General features: G+C 33.4%; 1 pseudogene; it reads left to right on the forward strand.

The window, feature by feature from the left end:
* The first annotated feature begins 913 nt into the window (after positions 1–913).
* On the forward strand, positions 914–2,030 carry LOC145003003 (uncharacterized; annotated as a pseudogene).
* Positions 2,031–18,691: the final 16,661 nt, after the last annotated feature.

The raw sequence follows: 18,691 nt of genomic DNA on the forward strand, positions 1-18,691 counted from the left end.
TATATATATATATATATATATATATATATATATATAGAGAGAGAGAGAGAGAGAGAGAGCTAGGTTCATTTGTTTAAACTAATTATTGTGTTATTGTATGCATAAATGTGGGTCAATCAAAATTTAAAATAAAAATAAATAATTAAATAAATAAATAAGGGTAAATAGGTAATTTGATATATACTTTCCACAGATAATATACTATAATTAAGGTAACAATTGACTTAGTTTTCTCCACCCATCGTCTTTTAAAACCGTAACCAGTGTTGTAAAACTCGCCGAGTTTGCCGATTACTCCTCCGAGTACTCGCTACTCGGACCCTTGCTGAGGCGAGTTACAGAATCCCGAGTACTCCCCGATCGGCCCCTTACTGAACTGAGCAATGTTGTAAAACTCGGTCAACTCGGTGATTAATATGTATAATATACTTAATGATTTATTATTATTGAACATACACACATGTGATTATTACTACATATATATCTTAAATTTTAGTAATTATTCACGAAGTGAGACCATTATTTGTTTTTTTAGTTTTTGTGTATTCACATGTATCTAATTTTTTTATATATTTCAATCAACTTATGATTTTAACTTATTATTTTGACATATATAATTTCCCTAAAAATATTACTACATGAATTACCAAATCCGAGTACTCCCCGAGTACTCCTGAGTACTCCCGAGTACTCGCTACTCGGTAGTCGGCCGAGCAGGTACCGAGTAACGAGTTCTACAACCTTGACCGTAACCCTAATCAACCCTTTTTGACAACGACGCCATGGACACTCTCTGTAATGTTCTTACTTGAAGTGCTAGAATAAGCGGAAAGGACAGAAACTTAGCAACTGAATCGATGCACACGTCGTCTTCGTTCTCACTCATGCTTTCTTCAATTGTTCTTCGCTGGCTATGAGATGTGAGGAATGTGGGTCAAGTGACTATGGATCGGAGCTCCTATTGTGTGACCAGTGTGACTGAGGGTTTCACTTATTCTGCCTCAGACCTATTCTTGCTTTTGTTCCGATTGGCTCCTGGTTCTGTCGTTCTTGTTCCACCAATCGGAAGACCATTCAAGTATGTCTTTTTTCTTTTTCAATTTAAGTTGACCTGCATTTTGTCACATTGCATGTTATTGTTTAGGTTTAAGATTTTTCGGATTTACAGCTAAAGGGGTTTTCTGTTGTAAAGTAATGAACTAATTCATAGATGTTGATTCATCCAATGCTCAATTTTATACTGGTAGCTTGAAATGTGAAGATCCCCAATTAAACCCTAGATCTAAGGACTTTGCCCCAGTTGTCTGATTCAAATACTTTACAGTAATAAATGTAATTACATCCCGTGGAATTCTTCTCATACACCGAGGCAATTGATTCGCTTGATTATGTGAATGATAATCCAGGTAGTCGATAGGGTAAAATCTCATGGTAAATTCTTGACTAGGAACAACCCCTGATTTCTAGGATACAAGCCTTTGAATTATATGCATTTTTGTCTGTGTACATCATGTTTAGTCCAGTAGTGATTGGTTCACCTTTAACAATGTCATTTCTTGTTCTGTACCCAGGATTCCCGTTGGTTCAAACAAAAATCATTGATTTTTTCCACATCCAAAGGTCCTCTACATCAGGTGAAGAATTTTGTCAAGGTAGATAAGAGAGATCATTTATTCATGTTGTTTATGTTTTATTGCTTGATTAGAGAAAAAGATTGGTAAGATTTGTTTTGTTATATGATTGTAGATATAGGCAAGAAAAGGAGGCGAAAATGTTGCTTAATTGCATCAAAGAAGAAAAGGAGATTGTTACCATATAGTCCAAGTGAATATGTTTTATTGCTTGATTAGAGAAAAAGATTGGTAAGATTTGTTTTGTTATATGATTTTAGATATAGGCAAGATAAATGTATCAAAGACTGGACAATAATCACTGAATATGTTGGAGATGTTAATTACTTACAGAGCCGGGAAAATGATGATGAAATCATGAATTCCAATTCTGTTGGAATTACAGAAGTTGATGCTTGAAGAACGGGCCACAAAATTGAAACGGAGCACATTATTCTTTTAGAATGTATTAGTCGTTGTTAGATTTTGATGTATTCTTTCTGGTTTTGATTGTTTTTTAGTTTTATTCTTTAACAATAAATGTAATTACTAACAATTTTTACCCGTATTCTATAAGAAATAATATATTTTTTGTTTTTACTCTTCTAGTGATTGTTCAAGAATTTGTTATTCTACAGGAAGTTTTTAAATTCATGATCAAGAAATAGGTTCAAGAATATTTTTATTATTTATGGTTCAAGAATATTTTTAATTTTGAATATACTCATAAACATATTCTGTTAGAATGTCCGAATTAAAATAATTATAATTCTTAAAATCGGATTTTTAAAATTAATAGAATCTATGATCCCTTAAAAAATGCAATTTTCCTTTATTAAGTCTATATTAACTGACTGAATTACTCTTATAATTAATTAAGATGATATTTTTCAATTATATTTAATTCAATAATATATATTAATCACTTTCTTAAAATATTTAAATTTGATTGGCTCACATTTATGCATACAATAACACAATACATACTTTAAACAAAATAACTTAAGCGCATATATATATATATATATATATATATATATATATATATATATATATATATATTATTTTTAATAAAAATACATTTATTATTGGCCAAAAAAAAGCTCGTGCATGCAAAGTACTTCATCACTCAAACTTTAGCGATTATGTGCCCTAGCCTCTGTCCAACGTCACCCCTCTTAAGGTTGAACGGATGAACCAATGAAGCCGGATTGCCTGAAGCACCCACCGAGCATCGACTATCAAGCATCTGCTCCGACGACTGGACTGGAAGTGGAAGGCAATACTCGATTCTCGTGACCTGAAGCGAAAAACGTAAAAGAAAACGGAAAAAAAAGGCTAAAATAATTGGTGCTCCAAATGATGTTGATTGGAAAACAGCTAGGCATGTTTAATTATTTTATTGATTACTTTGTATTTATCATTTTAGTACTTGCATATTGATCTTGAGCTTGATTGTGCTATAAAGAGTAAAAGACATTGATAAATTCAATGAAAGGATGACGGGTTTAAAAATATGTAAGGTTTTTTCCATATGTTTTAATTTCATATTATGATTATGTTTAATGGTGGTTTATATACTAATAATCTAATATTTATGTTTATTTATGTAGATTGAAAACAAAAAATTCTTCCAAACATCAAAGAGATTAGTAATGGTGGTTTATTTTATATATGTTTTGTTGGTGATGATAAAACTTGTTTATGCTTTTTGATGAAGTTTTAATTTTGATGAATATTCTCTTGCATGAAGTTTAAACTAAGATGTTGATGGCTTAATGGTTAGGAATTAAAATGAATTCATTAGTTTTAAAATGTGGTTGGAATGGATCGTGTGTTTATATATCTAATTTATTTACCTTGTTGAAGATTTGAAGTTACCAGTTGAAAAAAATTAAAAAATTAAATGGAATATATTTATAAAAAATATTATTCGATGCTACAGCCCCCTTTATTTGAACAAAAAAACATACTGTTTTTGAAAAGAAAAGAATACAAAAGCTAAATAAAGAAAATAAAGGAAGCTCGTATAACAAAGTAAAATCTTAATAAAGGAAATAAAGGAAAGTCAAAAAACTGAAAATGAAAATTGAGGTTGGACATAAAAATAACAGCACCAAACCAAATAAAACCACACCATTTCTATATTGCGGTTAATAACCGAAACCGCAAAAAAAAACCGAAACCGCAAAAAAAAACCGAGACAAAAACCGCACCTATCAGTTTAGTTTTATAGATATAAAAACCGCAATTTCGGTTTTTAGTTCGGTTTTAATCCAAAAACCGCACCAAACTGCACCATGCTCACCCCTATAACCTACGCAAACCATTAATAGAGTATCAAAGACGGTAGAGAAAGTCTATTTGACCCAATATCCATTTACATCTCAATATATTGTCACGATAGACACAGCAGAACAATGGGCACAAACCATGTGGTTGTAGCCTTGGTAGAGGTGGTGGTGTCAATTTCCAAGTTCATGCTACCCAATGCTTTTAACTACCAGAAAAAGGAAAAAAAAAAGGATAGGTTATATAAGATATAAAGAAAGAATGTAATGATCAATCTTAGTTTTAGTTGTAACAAAGGAGCACAAAGAGAATAGACAACCACAAAGCAGCATACATGACAGTTTCCATTCATATCAAAATCTTGAGAACTCAAATAAATGATTTCAATCAATACAAAACAGAGCAACCAGAAGCAAATTTGGGCATCCCGTGCAACACAACGGATGTGTACAGTATACAAAGCTGACAATGATATAGATATATTATCACAATTACTCCACAAAAAAGGCCCATATAAGCTCCAATACTACCGAACCGGTGATACTTGGAAATAAAGATGTTTAATTTATAAAAGGCACATGATTCACAAGCACAAACCAAAGTTACGTCATACTCAAGAGAGTATGGGCAAAGAGCAGCTTAAATCTAGTTTTATTTGGAAGTTGGAACAACAAACAAAGTCCGAGGCACATCATCAAATAGAGGCCAGGTATACTGCAACTTAGATCAGGTAATAGATATGAAATCATCAAAGACAGAATAAAGATGCCAAAGATGCTACCAAGACGCACAAACAGCAAATCCTTCCCAAACGAGCAATAATGGCATAAACTGAAGCGGGACCAAGACGTGTGGCAGAAACGATATGTTCTGCTGTGGAAGCCACGCCATAAAAAAGCAGACTGGTAACAGCTAAATTGGTGGACCGGGGATGTGTTTGGAAAGGAAACTCGGATCCCTGCGACTTGATCTCTGCAAAAGCATATAAACAAGAGATCATAAAGGTAAGTGATGATGGGGGCATGATTACAGTTTCTTCCCCAAATGCTCGTGGGAAATAGTTGATCCAAAGGCGACCTACAGGCTCCAGTAGATTAAAAGTTTGATCGATGTATTTGAACATAAACGCTGTGCCGAAATTATGAGTGCCCGCTTCTGGGGGTGGTTCAACCTCAACAACCGCAACTTCTTCGTCGACGGGATTATAGATGGCTGAAGGCATTAATTATCGTCTATGTAGAAACTGAAAGAAAGGGTGGGGTTGCGACTTGTGAAGATACCGCTGCTACCTTCGACACTTTATATACCGTGGGACAAGAACAAACTTCATGGGGTAAGAAGAACTTCACACCCTAAGATGACGCTGGGAAGACACCAAACATGAGAGAAAAAAACAATACATTTTAAAACAAACCTTAGATCGTTATACCAATAAAAGTCAATGCCACATACACGGGCATTCTTTAGGTAGTCCTACTCGGCTACTCCTAACGGGGAGGAGGGAGTCGCAACTGTGGGCTGCCATTTCACTCGACGTCATTCCATGTCACCGAAAACATTTTTTAGAATACATTTAAAAAAACAATTAAATGAAAAAAGTTATACAAAAATAAATTTATAAATTAAACTAAAAAATTGTATAAGATTATAAAAAATTCTAAAAGAAATATGTAGAAAAAGTTGTAGAAAATTAAATTTATAAATTAAACCAACTTTGAAATAAATTTAATTTTCAAACCAAATTTCTAACGAGACTTATATATGGACCACAAATATAAATTTAAAAAGATTGATGACTTGTTGAACCTGGAATAACACATAAATATATAGAAAACATGAGTTGAAATATATAAAAAATATAAGTTGGTTATCATTTTAAAAATAAAATATTTTATTGGTAACTTGAAGATATATAAAAAAATTATTTCTTAAATTCAGTAATAACTCATTTTAGTGTGTATTCATTTACAAAGCAACATATCGTGAACTCAAGCTCATTATATTCTCAACTAGGTGTAAGATCCGTGTAATATACAAGTTTTTTTTAAAAAAAATAATAATATATTTTACTAAGCATTACATATTTAATAATTTACAAAACTGAATTTGGAAAGAATATCAATATTAGATATGAATAAATCAATTTTTGCAAGGTTTCTGCAAATTATCGTAAATTCAAAAAACATTGACCGAAAATTATATTTTTCAATTACGAAGATTGATTTGAATTTAAATTGAATTTAATACATTAATTGACAAATTACATGAGAATTTATGGAGACATTTAAATTTCCTTATTTTCTTTATTATATTTTTAAATAAGATTTTTTTATAATTTAATAACAAAACCAAAAAATTACAATTTGACAAATGGTTTTAACTCCAGTTCTATGTTCTCTTGTTCCATATATCAAATGTTATGTTATCCTTAAAGTACTTTTGCCTAATTTTTTAAAATTAGGATAAATTATATTCCTTATAATTTGTTAACTTGTCATTATTTTATTTACCAAAAATATGACGTTCAACAAAAATATTTGTTAACTTGTCATTATTTTATAATTTGTGATAACTTTATGTTTTTGTTCGAAGGAAGATGAATGGCCTAATATTCGATATGACTTAATTGAAGATTTAAAGAAATACAAGGCATAATATGTTGGCATGTTTGGAGCCAAAGAATGGTCTCATAATTACAACGATTTTAATTTTTTCAGCAGTCATGCTCCTGAAGAATATTGGACGATAATGTCATATATGTGTGTAACATCCGGATTTCCAGGTATCATAATTTAAGTATTTCTTTTGAGTTAAGAAGAAGGACTCGACGAGTTAACGCCTAAACTCGTCGAGTATGATCGTGACTGATGACTCGGATTAATGAATACAAGTTGGTGAGGCGACTCGACGAGTCCGCGCTGTTGGCAGAAACCCTAAATCTTTGGGCCTGAGCCCTATTTAAAGGCATTTATAGCCTTCATTAGCGGCTACCTTCCTAGGAGAAAGAACCCTAGCGAACTTAAGTGTGTTGAGTGAGAGGAAGAGCTATCTTGCGCTTTTTGGTGTGATTTTGCAAGGAAGGAGGAGAGTTCCAACAAGAGGGATCAAGGAAGGTTATTGTTCTGAGTCATTCAAGAAAGGAGCTTCATTCTGAGGTACAAAATCGAACCCCTTTCCTTCCCTATTGTGTAGATTCCATTTTGGGGTTAGGGCTTGAATCACTTCATCTTTGGGGTTTTGAATGCCTCAAACCCCTCTTGCTAGTTTGTGTTATAGATCTGGACCCTTCTAGGTCCAGAGAGCCGAGAATATGAAGCTTTAGTTGAGTAAACCTTTGGGTTTGAAGCTAAGAGGAATTTATGGGGTTTTTATGGTATATTTTGCAAAATACACCATGCATGAACACCAAGTTCAGACCTTTACGTGACTTTTGGGTGTTACAAGGTCAGATCTATAAGTTAGAGAAACAGATCTGACCTCAGAAGGTCGTTTGAGCATTTCCATGGAGGAAACTCGTCGAGTCCATCGAAAGACTCGACGAGTCGGATCGGGTTGCTCCGCGTTTCGTGATCAGTGGTAACCCGTCGAGTGAAAGGTGAACTCGACGATTCAAGTGAGGCCTTAGGAGGATTCAGAGGGCACACATGGACTCGCTGAGTCACCCGAGTGCACTCGACGAGTCTGGTCAAAGTTGGGTCGTTGACTGGAGTTGACTTTCGTTGACTTTTAGGGTTTGGTCACATTTGGACATTTGGACCATTAGAGGGGTAAAATGGTCTTTTCCCCTTCTGTGAGATTATAAGAAGGGATTAGTCCAGCTTCTTGAGGTCTGATATTAACTAGGGATAGTTATTATGTGTTAGACAGGAGCTAGACCCGGGAGTAAAGATCACGATCCTGATTACGAGATTTTCATTCATTAGCTTACGAGGTGAGTCTCCTCACTATACTTACCTTGTGTGGTAAACCTTATGTGTGACCAAAGGGTCTTATGTGCATGAACTGTGTAATGAGATATCCTTCTATTTACTTGTGTTATGATTTATGAGTATTATATTGTAATGCTGAGTTAAGGGATCAGAGGGTCCATATGAGTTGTGGGACCAGAGGGTCCCACTGAGACACATCGACCAGAGGGTCTAACTGATTTATAGTCTTGAGTTGTTATTGTGTTGTGTGTGGTATTTTGGGGAACTCACTAATCCTTTATGCTTACCGTGTTATGTGTTTCAGGTAGTTCCGATGATCGCGGCAAGGCACCGATATGATTGTAAACACCGGCAGAAGATTGTTTTTATGATTCTGGGATTGTGTTTCCTTTTGTTGACATTTGAGGAATAAGTATTTTGAGAATTATGATGCAAGTTTTATTGTGTTAAAAATGAAAAAAATTTGGTTGAAAAAATTCGTTGTTACAATGTGTATCTTCACTGCTTCAAGATACAATATAATACTACGTGTTTTAACTATCACAAGAAGTTAGATGTACCTACAACCTCGATCTATTCCACTGGTGTGGTATGCACGTGTTGCCATAGCAATTAGATATGTTAATAAAAATCATTACGTCAAAGTTACATTGGATAAAGGATATTTGATGCCTACTATTATGCCACAATACAATGGCTTCATTCCAGGTATGTATGCTTGTGCAACATGACGGACTACTCCGTATGAAGATCGACTGGATGTATATGATAAGCTTTCGGCCATTAATCGTACCCGTGAGCATGTTGTTTTAGACAAATAAAGTTGTAATATATTAATTTTTAAATTTGTAATATGTATTAGTGTATTTTTTCAAAATTTCAAAGCTTAGTAAGTTTCTTTTTAGTTTAATATTTATTGTTACATGTGAAATTTTATTCGATTTAACCAATAAACCGAACAGGATAAAGCGTAACTAAATTAACCAAAACCGATTAATCGAACCTTATTTGGTTTAGTCATGGTTAGTTTTAAGTTGTAAAAAACAATAAACCAAATCGATTAAACCGAAAATCCAAAAAAAAAAAATGACCGAATAACACTACTAATTAGAAGTCACATCACTCTGAAGTAAATAAACATAAAATTCGATGAGTTTTTACCGCTTTATTATATAACAAAATAGGTCTAAAATAACAAAAATCTTAATATTTTTATTATCTAATTAATATATTGATAATAATATACATTAAAATTTTAATATATAAGAGGTATTAATTGCAATTTTTATAAGAGTATAAAGGATGAATTTAAAAATATTTAAGTTATTTAAAAAAGTAAAAATCATAATATATAAAAGTATTATTATATTAAAAAAAATGAATGACATATGAAAGAAACACCATATGGTTTGTTGTCACAAGCACGAAGGTCCACAACCATGTCCCACCACGAGCCACTGGGATAGTGTGACAGTGGCGGGCCTCAATGGGGCCAAGAGGGGTCATGGCCCTCTGTTTTTAAGCTTCCTAATACCTTTATATATTATTTATTTATGTATAAATCCAATGATCATTTAAATGGATAATCAGACCCCCTAAGTGTTAAGGTCGAAGTATTATAAAATCCAACTATTATTAACTTAGAATGTAGATAACCAATTAACTAAACTTCCGAAAATCAGTAAAAAAATCTAAAACGATCATTAGGAAATTACAAAAAGTAGAAAATTATCTTTTTAAGTCCTATAAAAAGGTAAAATACATAATCAACTTTACATAATTCTTAACTCAAGCTTTAAGCTTAAGAAAACAAAAAACCTCAAAATATTTCGCCCCCCTCGGAAAAGTCAAAATCTCATCGGAAATAACATGTCTGCCAACGTCCTAACTATATCCACTCCACCAGTATCATTCATCTGATTTTCACCTCTGTGCGTGTGCGCTTTCTCATATCTGCCGATCTCCAGTTGTCTTCCTGTCTCGCCGGACTACTCAAATCTGAACTTCGTCGTGCCTCCGTCGGCTGCTGCTCTCCGTCTCTGGTATGATCTTCGTCGGAATGTGCTTAACAGTTCTTCATTTATCTCTTTTATTCTCTTACTCTCTCTCTCTCTCTCTCTCTCTCTGTTGTCTCTAAGTCATCATAAGCTACGAGATATGGCATGGTGTGTAAAAATAGACATTTGATATGATACAGCTAATCTCAAAAAGCGGACAAATATTTAAAATTCTTATTGCTTTTATTGATAAATTACTTTATGTACTTGTATTTTACATTGTAAAAGCTGTTAGAAATTGGGGTATAGTAAGGCTTGGAATTCTGAGAATTGTGTAAAACGCTTTCAAATTAAAGCATTTGGGTGGTACTCCCAACATTCTTTAATCGGATAAGACTCAGAGAGACAAGAATTTAGAATGCTTTGATGATAGTTTCGTCTGTACCAGAAAAATGAGACCAAAACCGAATTTATGATCTTTGTCTGAAAACTGTCATATGACAGTTTCAAACTGTCATAAACTATAAAAACCGAAATAAAACGGAAGTTTGGATAAGGGTCAAACAATGGTCAATTCTCTGAAAATATGATTTTCTAATGCATTTTTTATATAGCAACATACGTCAACTCAACCCCAGCCAGGGGCTCTGTCCCTTGGACCCCGCTAGGGGCTGCCGCCCCTTGGAACCCGCTCCCAGGGGCACTACCCCCGGACCCCCGTTCGTTTAGGGGCTTCGCCCCTAAATGACAGTGTACTTTGAAAACTTGATCAAACTTAAACAAGTGTGTACTCTACACCTTCCATACTTGTTTAATATTTATCAAGATCACCTTTGGTCAACAAAGTAATCCCATTACACTTAAATAATATTGATGATAACAAATCACCAACAAACCTCCCCCATTTAAGTGTAATCTTGATTAACTTAAAATGAAACATAATACCAACAAACTGATGCATAAATGAAATATCGTGACGATTGAATTTCACCTTAGTAAATTACACAATCCAAATATTCGAATATCAGGGTGTCACTAAGGATTGAACCCTTTCTATCCATAGTGAATACATGAAGATAATACACACAACAATTTACATTCTCATAAGTTCTAACTTGACACTATATTTTACTAGCTTGTGTCCCATCCTTCAATAAGCATATCAAAGCCAAGTCCTAACTTCTTGAAGCAGTTAAACTTCATGCTTATATAGGTAGTCCTTTTATTCTTGCACCTGCAAATGCAATTTTTCAAAAGAACTATTAAGAATATAATTCAACCTCCTTTACTTGCAGTACTGAACACCTACCTTGGGATGATGATAATAATGTGTTCCAATCTTCAAATATCAAGCTTTCCACATTGAATTCAACATCTAATATCACATTAGATGGGAATTGGATATCTCAATATAAAAGATTTTAAGTGGACTTTAAACCCATCCCTACAGCCGCCTTGTGTACAAGATCTCTTGCTAACCCTTTGGTTAGATGATTGGCTAAATTCAACTGAGTTCTTACAAACTCCACAGATATCACACCAGTCATGATGAGCTCACGAATCATGCTATGTCTAACACCTAAATGTCTAGACTTTCCATTGTATACTTGACTATTAGCCTTAGCCAAGGTTGCAGCACTATCACATCTGATAGAAATGGTAGATATCGGTTTGGGCCATAATGAAATTGCATATATCAAATTTTTTAGCCACTCAGCTTCTTTACCAGCGGCAGACAAAGCAACAAACTCAGACTCCATGGTTGAGTTAGTAATACAAGTCTGTTTCTTAGATGCCCAAGAAATGGCACCTCCTCCAAGAAGAAACACCCAACCACTAGTAGAGGAATGATCCTCTAAGTTGTTAATCCAGCTGGCATCTGAATAACCTTCTAAAACAGAAGGATATCCACTATAAGTTAAACCATAATTTATGGTCCTTTTTAAGTACTTGAATACTCCACTATAAGTTAAACCATAATTTATGGTCCCTACTAAGCCTTCCCACAGCATATGCTATATTAAGCCTAGTACTAATCATGGCATACATTAGACAACCAATAGCCCTTGAGTATTCTAGTTGAGACACTAGAGATCCTTTATTAGTTGAGACACTTGAGTATTCTAGTTAAGACTAGGATCTATAGGAGTGCTAACATGAGAACAATTCTTAAAGTTAAACTTTTTCAATATCTTCTCAATATAATGAGATTGAGAAATTAAAAACCCATTGTTTCCTTTTTTTTGAATTCTTATACCAAGAATTACTTCAGCCTCCCCCATGTCTTTCATATCAAAACTAGATGATAAGAATTTCTTGGTTTTATCAACTTCTTCTAAATCAGTACCAAAAATCAACATATCATCTACATATAAGCAAATCATGACTCCCTTACCAGAAGTATCAAATTTGCTATATACACACTTGTCAGCTTGGTTTAATGCAAAACCATTAGACAAGACAACATCATCAAACTTTTGATGCCATTGTTTTGGTGCTTGTTTCAAACCATATAATGATTTCTTCAACTTGCACACTTTGTGTTCATTTCCAAGCATCACAAACCCTTCAGGTTGTTTCATGTATATTTCCTTATCCAAGTCACCATTCAAAAATGCAGTTTTCACATCCATTTGGTGAATCACAAGATTATGTATAGCTGCAAGAGCTAATAATAATCTAATAGTAGAAGTTTTGGCAACAGGAGCATAAGTATCAAAGAAATCAATGCCTTCCTTTTGTCTAAAGCCTTGGATAACCAATCTGGCTTTATACTTATCTATTTTGCCATCCACCTTCATTTTTCTTTTGAGGATCCATTTACATCCTAATGCCTTGCAACCAGGAGGTAAATCAGCCAATACCCAAGTACTGTTATGCATGATAGAATCAATCTCATCATGAATTGCCTCTTTCCAGAAATGAACATCCCTAGAAGCCATAGCTTCACTGAAAGTCTTTGGATCCTCTTCAATATTAAAACAATACTGACGTTGAGAAATAGTCTCATTCTTTGTTCCTTCAACTAAATATAGTTGAAAATTAGATCCAAAAGACTTAGCTTTTCTAGCTCTGGTGCTTTTCCTAAGTTCAGGTACAGAACTTGCACCACCAGAAACATCTTCAGCTTAAGTAGCACTTTTACTGGAAGATTGATGAATCATGTCCCTTGGTCTAGGTATACATGTAAATCTTTCTTCATCAAAAATAGCATCACTTGACTCTGTCACTGTGTTTACAAATACAGAGTCATTAGATTCTAAAACATAGAATCTATATGCTTTGGAATGCTCATCATATCTAATAAAGATACAATCTATACCTCTCTCACCCAACGTTTTCCTTTTGGGTTCAGTGAGCCTTACAACTGCTCTACAACCCCAAACTTTGAGATAACTCAAATTTGGTACCTTTTTACACCATAGTTCATAAGGAGTATTCTTACTCCTTTTATTTGGAGTTCTATTCAAGATGTAACATGCAATTAACATTGCCTCACCCCAAAACGCTTCACTTAAACCAGAATATGACAACATGGAATTAACCATTTCTTTCAATGTCCTATTCTTCCTTTCAGCTACACCATTTTGTTGTGGTGTATATGGAGCTGTGGTTTGATGTATTATTCCAATTGATTCAAAATAATCTGGATCATAATACTCACCACCTCTATAAGTATGCAATACTTTTATTAATTCATTTTTATGAAGCTCAACTTGTTGTTTATAAATTTTAAATTTATCAAGTGCTTAATCCTTAGAATGTAGCAAATATATATAACAATATCTAGATGCATCATCAATAAAAGTAACAACATACTTCTTGTTTCCAAGGGAAGGTGTTGCATGGAAATCACATAAATCACTATGTATAAGATCCAACACTTTGCTTTCCCTAACAACATCTTTGAAAGGCTGTCCAGTGATTTTAGTTAGCATGCATGTTTTACATTTTTCATTATTTTTCATATAAAAAGCAGGAATTAAACTCATTTTAGACATGTCTTTTAATCTCTTGTAATGAATGTGTCCTAGTCTAGCATGCCATAATTCAGATTTATGAAAATTATTTCTAGTACTACTAGAAACCATGCAAACAGAATTATCATTAAAAGGATAATTAATATTTAGCCTAATCATTCCATTACATATATAGCCAAGTCCCATAAAAGAACCATGTCTTGACAAGATATACTTGTCACTTTCTAACACTTGTTTGTAACCACAATTATTTAATGCAATTTCAGACACGAGGTTCTTATGAATCCCTGGAACATATAAAACATTGTTCAAACACAAACATTTCCCAGAAGTAAAAGTAAGTAAAACATATCATATGCCCTTGATTGGTTCAGTCACAACATTTCCCATCTTCACAACAGATCCATCTTCAATTGGTTGAAAGTCCTTGAACCAATATAGATCTTTGCAAACATGACTTGTTGCTCCCGAATCAACCCACCATGCAACTTTATCATCATGCACATAAAATGCTTCAGAAATCATAGAAATATAATTCTGAATATATTTAGAATTTTGCATGAAAACAGAAATCTGACCTTGTTCACTTTGCGAAGACGACAATCTTTCTTGAAGTGACCCAGTTTGTTACAATTCCAACAAACAAACTTAGCCTTCTTGTTGGAAGACTTGTCATCCTTTCCTTTAAACTTCCTTTTTCCATTAGAGTTCTTGGGATTCTTTGAACTTTCTCCTTCCACCATGTTCACAGAAGAAGAACCAACTTGGTTCTTGCCTTTAGGATTGTTATCAAGTTCTTGAGTCCTTATGGACTCTTCAATCCTTAAATGGCTTCCAAGTTGAGTCAAAGTCAATTTCTCTTTGTTATGTTTTCAGATTGTGTTTAAAATCCTTCTAGGAAGGGGGCAATTTGTCAATGATCAAAACCACTGAAATGGCTTCATCCATTTTCAGATTGTGTTGAGCAAACTTCCCAAAATCCTTAACATTTCATGGAATTGTTCCATAACAGGCCTGAAGTCAATCATCTTGTAACCCATAAAGTTACTAACAAGAAACTTATTACTAGAAGCATCTTCAGCCATGTACTTGGATTCAAGAGAATCCCACAGTTCTTTTGCAGATTCGAAATTTTGATAGATATTAAAAAGAGAGTCGGACATACCATTGAGAATATGACCACGGCATATGTAATCATCATTTTCCCACTTTGATCTTCTTCTTGTTGCCTCCAAAGGTTCATCTTCAACAGATTCTGGTAAGACCGACATGGGTGTACTCAAAACATACACCACTTTCAGAGTGGTAAGGAGAAACTTCATCTTCTTCTGCCATCTACGAAAATCTTGCCCTTCAAACTTGTTCAGTTTTTCAAACTTACTAGTCATTTCCTTCACAGAATCACCACTTGTCATGATCACAGAAATGCTTTAATCTTTGTTAGAAATTGGGGTATAGTAAGGCTTGGAATTCTGAGAATTGTGTAAAACACTTTCAGATTAAAGCATTTAGGTGGTACTCCCAATATTCTTTAATCGGATAAGACTCAGAGAGACAAGAATTTAGAATGCTTTGACGATAGTTTCGTCTGTACCAGAAAAATGAGACCAAAACCGAATTTATGATCTTTGTCTGAAAACTGTCATATGACAGTTTCAAACTGTCATAAACTATAAAAACCGAAATAAAACGGAAGTTTGGATAAGGGTTAAACAATGGTCAATTCTTTGAAAATACGATTTTCTGATGCATTTTTTTATATAGCAACATACGACAGCTCGACCTCAGCCAGGGGTTGCCGCCCCTTGGACCCCGCTCCTAGGGGCGCTGCCCCCGGACCCCCGTTCGTTTAGGGGTAAAGCCCCTAAATGACATTGTACTTTGAAAACTTGATCAAACTTAAACAAGTGTGTACTTCGCACCTTCCTTACTTGTTTAATATTTATCAAGATCACATTTGGTCAACAAAGTAATCTCATTACATTTAAATAATATTGATGATAACAAATCATCAACAAAAGCAATTGGAACACTAAAAAGAAATATGTATTTATTAGAATAAAACGGAAGTAATTGATAAGTGTTATTTTATTTAAAGTGTGATGTACTCAATAAAATAAATTTAAAGATCTTGTATATTTATAGAGAATTGGTTGTTGGCTAAAAATATTTTTTAGTTGTTATTAAACTTTTTTTAATGTAGTATATATATATATATATATATATATATATATATATATATATATATATATATATATATATATATATATCAAAATACAAAAACAATCAAATATTTGATGAAATACAACATATACTATTTACATGTACATATAACAAAGGTGGGCCACTTGACCCATCTATTTTTTTTCATATATATATATATATATATAAAACATGTTATGTATTATTAAATTTGTAACCTATCTTAGATAAATGTAGTGAACTACCTTAATATCTTTGGTAAGAAAAAAACAAATGCAACTCATATTCAATATTTTAATAGGCCAAATTTTTTAAGGTATAATCCAATATGAATATCCCACTACAAGTTAAATTAAAAAAAAAAAGGAAAAAGGAACAATATCAGTAATTAGTCTCAACAATGTTTCCTTCTTAGTAATTAGTCTCAACGACGTTTCCTTCTTCAAGACTCAATTCCCGCTACATAATTGCCGATCACTATCCGGTGCACTACATCACAATTGATGATCAGCCGATTAGGCGTGTCTGTTGCCACTTGCCACTTGCCATCGCTGACAGCTGCCCCTCTGCCAAAGCTTCTAGTAGTCGCCCACTCCCCACTCTTTTCTCCCAACCTCTTTGTTGAATGCAATTTTAAGAATTTAAAAAATTTGTTTATACGACACGATCCAGACCCGTAACTAGTATTTTTTTTATTTTTCCAATTTTTATTAATTTCATATAAATAGTGAGTCATGTGGATTTACGTTTTAGATTCGCCACTACTATTCACTCAAGATTTCTAAAAGCCACCAAAATAACTTGAACCAAATTTTTCTTGTTTATAGGATTTTTATTTTGACGTATGATTTCGTCCCCCCTGGTCGTAAGGCTTGAGTTCCGCCCCTCAGAGGCGGAGAGAGTAGGGGGGTTGTCGGGTGCTTCCCCCGCCCCCCCCCCCCCCCCCCCCCGATCTCTTTTAGAAATTCAACTAAGTTATAGATAAAATGAGCCCACAAATAAATTTCTAGCACATATCGATTAATTACGAATATTGAGCCCCTCCCAATCCTTTTTAAAAGACAATTATTATAACAATGATACTATGAGAATTGTAACCAAAATTAAGGCCCATGTTTAATTTAATTCTCACTCCTTCGCTCATATTTCTTTTATTTTAAATAGAAAGGTTACCTCTAGGGGTGAGCATGGTGCGGTTTTGTGCGGTTTTCAGATTAAATCGAACCGCAAACCGCATGGTGCGGTTTTTGCATTCTCAAAACCGTTGGGTGCGGTTTTGCAATGGTTCGGTTTTTCGGTTTTTAAATGCGGTTTCGGTTTGTATCGGTGCAGTTTCGGTTTTTAAACCGTGTTAAGAATTTGGTGCAGTTTTTTTATGTTTTTTGGTGCGATTTTTTAAAACTGTAAGAACTGAAAACCATGTGCATATAAGCTTGTATTGTGCTGTTTTTTTTTAATACATTTATTTTCAGCTCAAAACAAAATTATATAATCAAAAATTGTAAGTCGCTTAAAATACAACTTGTGACCACTCTCACAAACTAATTAATAATTGAAGGTTGGTTGATTTGAACTTAATTTGTTACAAGCTTATTACATGTAATCGATTAGTACGTTTGGCTAACAATAGAACGTTTCTTTTGCACCCCATATAGTCTTATACAAACACAAAATAAACATATAATAAATATATTATCGTTTATAACTATTTTAAATAGCATGTATATAATATACATTGATTGATTTGTTACTATACACGCTTGCGGTGCGGTTCGGTTTTGGTGGATTGGTTTTTAGGATAGAAACCGCACCGCACCGTTGACCTTCGGTTTTTGCAAAAATTAAATCCGCACCATTGGTTTTTGCATTGGTTTCGGTTTTTCGGTTGCGGTTTTGTCGGTTTTTCTTTAGTCGGTTCGGTTTTTGCTCACCCCTAGTTACCTCGCTACGCGGGGGTCAAAAACTTTCAATATTGTTTCTAAATCGATAAATATGACAGACGTAGAAAGTGCAAGGATGAAAATCCCGGAGTTTGCTCCGGACCGTTTTTCATGTTTTTAGGAAAAAATGTAAACGTTTTGACTGCAATGATCAAAAGTTTCAAAATGGTAAAATTAAAAGGGTAGGAATTAACAATTTTTTTTAAAAGGGATCAAAATTGTCAAGCCGTTAAAGTTTTGTGGTCAAACTTTAAATATTAAAAGGTTCCTAAAAATTGTAAAAGTATTGATTGCAAGGACCAAAAATGTCAAAATAGGTAAAGAATGAAAAGCAAAGTGCAATGACCATTTCTGCCAAAAAAAATGTATTCTTAAGCTTCGTATGTATGTATGTATATATATATATATATATATATATATATATATATATATATATATATATATATATATATATATATCTTTACTACTTATAAAAGAAATCTAACTATTTCTATAAATAGATTGAATATAATAATATTATTTTTTTAAGACGTACAAACGATTAAGCTAATATTACAAACAACCATTAATAAAATAATATTAAATTTTAAATTTGTTTTGATTCCTTATATTTCTCAGCAAAATCCTAATTTCATGGTCATTCAAAATTTAAAACCTTTTCATCCTAATACGCTTCAACAAATATCCTTTAAATGTTGCATTTGCAGCTGATTAAAATATCTCATAGCAGACGTGTGTTTG

This window comes from Lactuca saligna, chromosome 6 (assembly GCF_052625555.1).
Source record: "Lactuca saligna cultivar CGN05327 chromosome 6, ASM5262555v1, whole genome shotgun sequence".
Lineage (NCBI taxonomy): Eukaryota > Viridiplantae > Streptophyta > Magnoliopsida > Asterales > Asteraceae > Lactuca > Lactuca saligna.